General features: G+C 34.4%; 1 pseudogene; it reads right to left on the bottom strand.

The window, feature by feature from the left end:
* Positions 1-231: 231 nt before the first annotated feature.
* On the bottom strand, positions 232-7,269 carry LOC126709003 (70 kDa peptidyl-prolyl isomerase-like; annotated as a pseudogene).
* Positions 7,270-9,460: the final 2,191 nt, after the last annotated feature.

Raw genomic sequence — 9,460 nt, 5'->3', positions numbered from 1 at the left:
AAACAAGCAAATAAGTTTAAAAACCTAAACATAAAAAGCCAATGGGAAACAAAAACTAACTTTTAGATGTTAGTTATATGTGAAAACGGATGTTCGCTCCCTGCTCCCAAATGAACATTGACCACCCCTCCAGCGATTGTTGCCCAATTTCAGGGTGAACAAGGCTGGACATGCACTAACATGGATTCTTCATTGGAATCCATGCTTTCAACCAAAAAATGCAAAAACAAGAAAAGAGAAGAGGATAACGATTTGGCTCAAACTAAAACTACAAAGTTTATGTCAGAGGAGGATCATATTGACAATGATTTTAAAGTCTTAAGGACAAAATTTTCCAAATTAACAACAGATCTAAACCTGGATTAACTCATTTGTATTGTTGCTTAATGATTTTTGAATATTTTCTTTCCTGTGTCTGTAATTACAGTTGCGGCTTTATAGTTTCTCGTACATTAAACATCACACGCTTCATGAACCAAGTCTTTCCAAAAGAATCAACAGCCATTCCACCACCATCAGGAGTGGGCAGAACTATCAGAAACTTTTTCCATTTTCATTCCCACGACCTCTTCATCTGTTTTATCATCCTCTCCTTTCTCAACCTTCAATTTCTGCCAGAATAAACAAGAAACAGTCACAACAGATATTGTGAATAATCCATAACACTAACTTCAGTGATCATAACCAGCATATTCCGTGAAAGTAACATATAGAGAAAAATTTTCAAAATGAAAAATTCATAACCATTTTTGAAATTAATTAATTCTCCAGCACCAAAGATACTCTGTTCTTTATGCAACCCATAACATACAAATGGAAAGGTAGATAGATAAGTTAAATCCAAATGGCCCAGGGTTTGTGACCCCTTGTTTGCATGGGTAACTTTACTAAGCCAAAAACAAAAAGGGGAAAAATGTTCTAGGGTTTTATCAATAGCAATTTTTCAACTAAGAGAATTGTAATCTACAATGGTGCATACTAAGACATCCCTATAAAATTATGATTGGCTTCCATTCATGTTGGTATATGAGGCAACCCTTTTTTCCCCTTTTAATACACAAAATCATTTGTGAGGTTTCTAGGATATATATCATTTCAAGGTCACATATTACGTTGAGAGACAGATGCCTGGTGACCAGATTGAAAGTTGATTGATTCCAGTGATCCAGATTGTTGCTAAATTGATGCTAAGCTATTATGGGATTCAATTGCTATTCTAATTATAAATTTATAAGTTAATTTTACTTTCTTATTTGATGCAGTTTAGAACTCTATTTATAGGTCCTAGAGGAAACATTACCGGTATGTTTATTTTGATAAATAGATTTCTATTGGAGATATAAGATATTACAAAGTTTGGTGGTGTGCTAAGAAACTCTAGCTCTAGGGTTCAGGCTGCTCTTGGTGCTGAAATCTACGGTTGTTCTGTTTTCTTTATAATGCACACAAGCTCTTTTTGCAACTTCGTCCTGCATCAATATCTTTTAGATGATTCCTTTAGAGAGGACAGATACATGCCTCAAGTTCTACCAGGAACATATATATAGACATTATTTTCACTAAATTCCCATCACACCTATGGTCATCTCACAAAAGTGTGATTCAAGAGGTAATATGCATCATGTGGTTCAACTTTCACCATCTAAAAAGCACTTTAACTGCAGATTTCTTTCCTAAGTATTTTTACTTTATCAGTGTACCATCATGCCAAAGTATTTAAACTTGTAAAAAATGCAAAACATGAATGTCTGATGATTCTTAAAAAGATAAATCATGGGAAAAAATACATATAATTCTTGGCATGATATTTACGGTAGCAATTAAGGCGGAGGTGGTAGCAAAGATGACTGAAATTTATGGTACCTGAAAATATGGCAGTAACGAAGGAAGATAGGTAAGGATGGTAGTGCATGGGAGGGGAAGGTGGTGGTGCTTGCATTGTAATGATGTTGACATGGTTTACAGTAGCAATCACTATGATGAAGATTTTTATGGTAGTTAAGTAACAATCCCAATGTGGATATGCTTTAAAAGTGCCCTAAACAGTGAATCTGCTGATGTGAGTGTAGTGGTTATGGTAATGCGTTGGTGACTGTTAAGAATCATGCACAGCCAATTACGACTGTTAAAAACAAGTTCCATCATCAAATGTATCTATTTGCCAAATTTTGCCACCTAAATTTCTTGCTTCCAGAAGAAAGGTACTTCCAGACGCAAGCCAAAACTTGCATAATATTTTCCAACTTCATGATCATTATAAGCTAATTAGATAAGAGAAACATCACTCACCTTTGTAGCCACAGGTGTGTCCCTTGTCTTATGTGCAAACATGTTCATGTAGAGCTTTGACTCTCTCTTGTCGCTCTCAGCTTGAAGTTGCTTCAAATTCTTCTGAATCAACTTCACCTCCCTGGGGATAGAACCATACCATGTTCAACAGAGTGCCATAATATTAAGACTTTTAATCGCACATTGAGCAGATTAAAACACCTTCAGTTACCTGTTATGAGGATCAGCCTCAAGAGCTTTCTTGATGTCTAATTCAGCAGAGACCAGATCTGTAGTTTCCATATAGGCTTGCGCCCGCCTGTACAAAGCTTTCACATTGTGGAACTCAATGTCTAGCACCTGATGGAGATCAGAATTTATAAAATGAGATTACATCTTTCCTGAAATTCCACCTCTCTATACAAAGAAACTGCTTATACTGTTGAAAGCTCCACTATATTCATTTTTTATGGTTGCTGTATTTGCCAATCTGTCACCAGTGGTAATGTCCACATCTAGGTACTGATATATACTGCCATCATATTATATTTTTTTTGGGGGGTGGGGGAGGGTGGGGGGTAGGGAGGGAAAAGAGCATTAATAATTTCAATTAATCCCTTCTCCATAAAATTATTGAATTGCTGTGAAATCATGTGGCATGCCATGAAAGAGTTGTGATAGCAATAATTTCAGAAGAGCTAGACCCAACTTCCAAGCCCCATAATAGAGCCCACAAGGTGAAAAAGTAGTCAGATTAGCAAACTTTTGATCACCACCATATTGTTTGAGATGAAAATTAGTTGGAATTTCCTGAATTCAGAGAGCTCATCATTGGATCCTAATGGCTGCGTTTTGACACAAACAGCAATGGCAGGGACCAGACTGTGTTGCTTTGCTCAATTTTTATGTTATGCATAATCTCTATTATAAATTTGCTTTTATTGTTAATCCTTCCACTAGTAAATATGCATAGTTTTCTCTATCTGGAAAAAAATTTTCAAGTGACACAATGCTCTACTCCTCCAGATAAATATCGGTTGCTTTTCTCTTTTTCTTTTTTTAAGAATCTACCTCTGAACATAACTTGATTGCTCCCTGAAAGTCATGTAGTTTGAGGCTACATGCTGCACCATTCAACCAGCAAGATACTCTTAATTGTTCAGCAAGCTTTTGCTCATCATCCTCAAAGGATCCATCTTCATTAACAAAGTCTGCAGCCTGGGAGAATACAATAAAGCAACTCTCAAATTTGAAGCTAATCAAATGAATAATTAATTTAGGCATCACACATGCAAAAATTGAGTTACCTTGTCATATTTTTTCCTTGCTCGTTGATATTTCCCAGTTTTAAATAGTAGATTGCCTTCTTCTTTCTTCATTCTAGCTGCCTCAATCTTCTCATTGTTACTCATTTCCCATGGTGCTTTTACCTTTTTACCATAGAGAAATAAAAACTAATAAGTAGGCAACGACATAAATTAGACAAATATATTATAGAAAGGATCCAGACATTCAGTCTAGCAGCATATACTGGGGTTAATACATGAGGAGATTACAATGAAAAACATCCTCAAAATCTTGTTTTTAGGAAAAAAAAGTGTCCAAAACTGTATATGTACAAAAAAAAAATGTTCAAATTGGAACACCTCATCTGTAATGTGATGAGATTTCTCTAATAAATAAAATTAAATTATCCCACAATGTAATGAGAATTTTATGAAAATTTCAGAAAGCAAAGAACATCTTATCTGTATGTCTACAATTTGATCAAAACAATTATTACCTTAGTAAAATCTATCATTTCAACTTCATAAAATACATTTGAAGATGGTGGAATTACAGCAAGATCCTGCCTTACTTCACTGCTTCCAAATCCAAAATCAGGATGTATGGTCAATATTGCCCGTTCTCCCTTCTTCATTGTTGCCACTGCTTGGTCTAGACCCGCAATCACTTGCTCTACAGACAGCAAAAGGCAAAGTCCAGTCAAAGCTGATTTTAAGTTTTCTTCATGATAATTTGACAAAACACAAAGTATAACATAGTCCAGATATCAAGAAGAGTTTTAGGAATAAAACTGACCTTCATCAGTGATAAATTCCAAAGGCTGCTCTCCATCAATTCCTTTTTTCTCAAATATGGTGCCATCTTCTAGCCGTGCCATATAGCTAACTGAAAAAGTTCAAAGTAAGAATAACAGTTTCATATATAAAATCACATGACCTTTCCTTACAGGCCCATAATGTATTACAAAACATATGAACCCACTTAAATTTGCTTTTACCAAATACAGGATTTTGTTTTTCCCCTGAAAATTTTTATTGATGCTATTCATTGTGCATCATACCATAATTTTTTTACCTTCTTTTTTTTTTTTTTTTTTATCCACGGTTGCCCACTCTGGATTATACTAGAACCTTATTTCATATATTCTTCTTCTTGTTCTTACTTTCTAATTAAGAGAGTTCCACATGAAAATAAAGAGATATATCAGATTCATAATTTTTTTTTTTTTAAAAAAACTTATTTTTTTGATATGATTGGAAGATTCATAAACAATACACATTCAAGACTTTTCCAAGTTTAATACTAAGCTTTGAGTACCAGCCTTAATTATAAGGGAAAAGTATGAAGCTTTCTGCACACCAGGTGCATATGAAATGACTTTAAGAAGTTATCTACGTGTTAGATATTTCATTACTTCTTTGCATGAACAAAAGAACAATTTGTATAAAGAACATCGAATTATCTGAGTATGACTGCATATGTTAAAATTTACCAAATAACATTTCATATCTTATTTATAGACCCTTGAAATTCTAATTCTAGTTGAGATTGAAGTAAATTCCATCATTCATAACTTTCCAGTCCAAGTCAATTTTGACGATATTGCTTAAGTTAATGGCATATGCATCACTATACTTACTAGTAACAGTTGCACCTTCATTGGGAATGACAGCCCCTTCACCTTCTTTTAAAATTTTCTTAAGTACCTTGGAATCACCAGTAATATCAATAACAGGCTTGAAAGACACCAACTCCACATCAATGTTGAGTATAGAACCCGGGGGGATTGAATGAACCCCATTATTTGCATCCCTCCCCTCGCTCTCCAAAGGCATCTACAATCATTTTTAAGAATTAGAGTTAAAAAGTTTAACCTCGGACAAGATCTTGAAATCTTCGAAGTTATGAACAAGAAAAGTTGAAATTATTTTATCAAAATATCTGGCTTCCATGTAAATCAAAAGAGAATTAAAAACAACTGATTAGCTAATACCTAGCCCAAATATATCAATCAGAAAGGATCGTTGATAGTATGGATCACATAACTCAATCTCACAAAAAGTGCACATATGTTTCTCACTCCACCTAATATAATATGAACTATGAAGCACTTGTCATGACCTACAAGACTACACTCAAACATACTAGTCATAATTTCTGAATATTTTGTTACATTGAGGTGGTGGGATTGTGATGGACAATTTGGGTTCACACTCCAACTATTGAAGTGAAGATTGGGTAACAGGTCGGTCTCAACACACCTCGAAACTCAACCCTAAGAACAGCAGAAAATTTAAATCCACACAGCAACAAAAGTCTAGGCACTCATTAGTTATCTATCTCACCATTGTTATTTCAATCTCTCTCGCATCTCAGTACAATTACTACACTCGAGAACACCCCTTGTCTCCGTCTATCTTAAAGAGAATTTCATAAGTTCTAACATAGCTTGTTAATAACAAGGAACAAAGACATACACTGAGGCTGAACAACTAATTTGGCCTTCTCTCCCCTTTTCATGGTCATTATTGCTTTTTGCAATGCTGGACAAAGATGACCTGAAAAAATAAAACCAAAAGGTTAATTCCAATCACCATGAATTGGCATACAATTTATTATCCGAAAAGTATTACCATCTTTCACATAAAATTCAACTCCTTCTTCCAAAGTTTCTGCAACAATAGTACCATCATCCAGCGCAACGCGATACTTCACTGCAGTGCATTACCAACAAAAACCACTTTAGCATCACCAAACAAAGCAAACAAAGCTTTGACATTGACACAATCCACACATTTCTAACAAAATTATACCACAAAATAACTAAGCAGTTAAAGAGTACCAAGAACTTGGTCCAAATCGCCGGGTTGTTCATTGCTCTCTCCCTTGTCCATTATTTTCTTGATAATTCCACCATCTCTGCTAACATCCACCACAGTTATCCACGAGACGAGTTCCACTTCAAACTGAACAACCGAATTAGGCTGAACAACGTCGCGGCAGCCCGCAACACCGTAGCCTAACTCAGGAGGCAATGTGAACAAAGCAATCTCCCCTTTCTTCATTGTAACTATAGCATGTTCCAATCCACTAACCACTTCACCTATCATTATCAACCCCTATTAATTTTAGTAATAAGCAAAATTAAGCTAAAAGCTAAATCAAACAGCAATCAAATTCAAAATTATCAGGAAATAATCACCGTGACCAAGCTTTATAGTCAATGGCTCATCATCTCTATCTCTTGTGGAATCGAACTTTGTTCCGTCAAGCAAAGTACCAACATAATGAACTGCGTTTTGATTCAAAAAGTTTCAATATCAATCATTTCTAAACAAGAGAAACTACGAGAGTGATTGGCGAGTTGTACAGCACCGTACCAGTGGCTTCGTCACCGAGCTCAGGGGTTTCCCAGCCATGGCCGAGCTTGAGGAGCTTTTTCTTGAGGCCGGAGATGCTGAGCTCGCGCTCTTCGCCGACCTTGAGAGGAGGAGCTGATTCGATCACCTCCCCGGGTTCTTCGTCATCCTCGTCGTCCTCGATTTCCGAAACGTTCGTCGCTTTTTCTGTCACCATGCTGGGCCTGCTAGTACAGAGCGTTGTGGGTTTTTTCTCCGGTGAGGTTAGTAGATAATTACTATGGGAGTTTGGGAATTTTACCAGGATGTCTGAGAATCACGGTGCTGGGCATGTATGTTATTTCGAAGTCGTACAAGGGTATCTTGGTAATTTCAACGTTTTTGAATGACCGAGAAACTGTATACTCAATGGTGATTAGTGAAAGCTTATCTAGTTGGATTAAAATTGGGTTTGGATCGAGTCCAGTGTCCAAGACTCAAATAAATTTTATTAACAGCCTAAAAAATGAGAGTAAAATTGGACTCAAATACAATTTTGTATTTTTTTAAGTGAAATTTTAAGTAATATTACATCATTTAACAATTTGTTATTAAATTAATATTTTTATTTTTTTAGTGTAATTTTAAGTAATATTACATCACTTAACAATTTATTATTAAATTAATATTTTGAAAATCCCACTCTTTTATTACCTGTGCTGTATAACTTGAACTTACATATATACAATTCATATAATTAATACCATGTCATATGTAAATAATTAAATTTTCGTGTCATTTTATTTTTCATTAATGTTTGAGAAAGAAGAAAACACTATGGTGGCTTTGCCAAACCCAACTGTCAATAACCTGCTGAACAAACATGCATATCAATTGGTGTAGTCTGTGACCAACAATTCACAGCTACTTCATCTGAAAGTGAATTGTGCATGGCATTGTCACCAATTGTATTTTGAAAAAGAAGAAAACACTATGGTGGCTTTGTCAAACCCAACTGTCAATTACCTGTTGAACAAACATGCATATCAATTGGTGTAGTCTGTGACCAACAATTAACAGCTACTTCATCCGAAAGTGAATTGTGCATGGCATTGTCACCAATTGTATTTTAAGTACCCGTTCGGATATTGAGTCTATGTTTGGCGTTTGCGTTTCTAGTGAGTCTCGTGCATTGTTCACGAGATCTGCAAGTACTTTATTTTAATGATACTATTCACACATTTAAAAATTATTTTGTTATAATGTTTTCAATTTTTAGTGGTATCTAAACGGACCCTAAAAAGGTCATGCCATTTAGTTGTTAAATTGCTAATGTGAAAGAGAATGTACAATTTTTTAAAATATCATATTTATTAAAGCACAATTATATTTTTACCTAATAAACAGAATAAGCAGTGAGAAAATAAACTCATCCAAACTTACATGCATACATTTGTTTGTAAAGTTATTATAATAAAATTAGTGGCCTAGTATTAGTATAGTAGCACTAGATGATTATAAGATTGAAACAATTTGAGAAAGAATTCCCTTTTAGTAAATCTTTCAATTTCCTCGTATTCTTACTTAAATACGGTTTTAAAATCCGAACAGTTAAAGAATTGAAAAACAATTTAGCTCTTAGTTTTTAGTGTTTTATCCATGTTGACCGGTTTTACGGGATTAGTTTCCACTTTATCCAATTTTTTAAACAGTATATAAGATGGGTGGTATTTAAAAATTCAATAGTCTTAAAATCTCGGGATAAACCACAAAAAATCAAATAAACACCACTTGTTTTACATCAAACTAAAAACTGGAGAGAATAGGACATCAAACTAAAAATCCTATAGAATAGGAGAATGTGAGGTAATATTATCTCAAACCATTTGAACTTTAAAGTTTTCGACACTATCAAAAGCTATTATAAGTGTTGGTTTGGATAGTACTTAAACATGCTGCGTCAACAGTACATTTATATACTGTTTACGGATATTACAAACTTCATTTTTTATCAACTTTTTTATTAAAAATGAGACTCACGATATTATTTATATATTTAAAAATTATTTTGTTACAGTATTTTTAATTTTTAATTTTTAATTTTAACAAAATAAATTCTATCTAAAAAGATCTTAAGTGTGGGTGCTACCAGATGAAACTTTCTTAAAATATATATATATATATATATATATATATTTGAACACTTAAAAACCAAAATGATTACCTATTGGGCGGCCATCGGTGGGTAGGGATTGAAGGTTACAACTGGTAAGACTTCCCTTTATTTGTCGGTCAGTCGGTGCAGTAGATATTTGAATAGATATGTGAACGCACAAAGTCCTAGTCCTTTCTTTTCATTACCTAACGCTGAGGATAACATTGTTGCTTAAAACTTAAAAGTTGTGCCAATCTTGGTTTCTCTTAAGGGAATGGCTTCAAATTCAGAGTGCACCATCCATCCTCCATCAATGTTTTTGCTTTTAGGACACAAGAAGATAAATGGGGGCAGGGTTTGAATTACCTTAATTGATCACGAATTGTCCAAAAAACAACAAAACAAACAATAC

Source organism: Quercus robur, chromosome 12 (assembly GCF_932294415.1).
Source record: "Quercus robur chromosome 12, dhQueRobu3.1, whole genome shotgun sequence".
Classification (NCBI taxonomy): domain Eukaryota; kingdom Viridiplantae; phylum Streptophyta; class Magnoliopsida; order Fagales; family Fagaceae; genus Quercus; species Quercus robur.
Note: the sequence above shows the minus strand (reverse complement) of the source record. Positions and strands in the feature narration are given on the sequence as shown.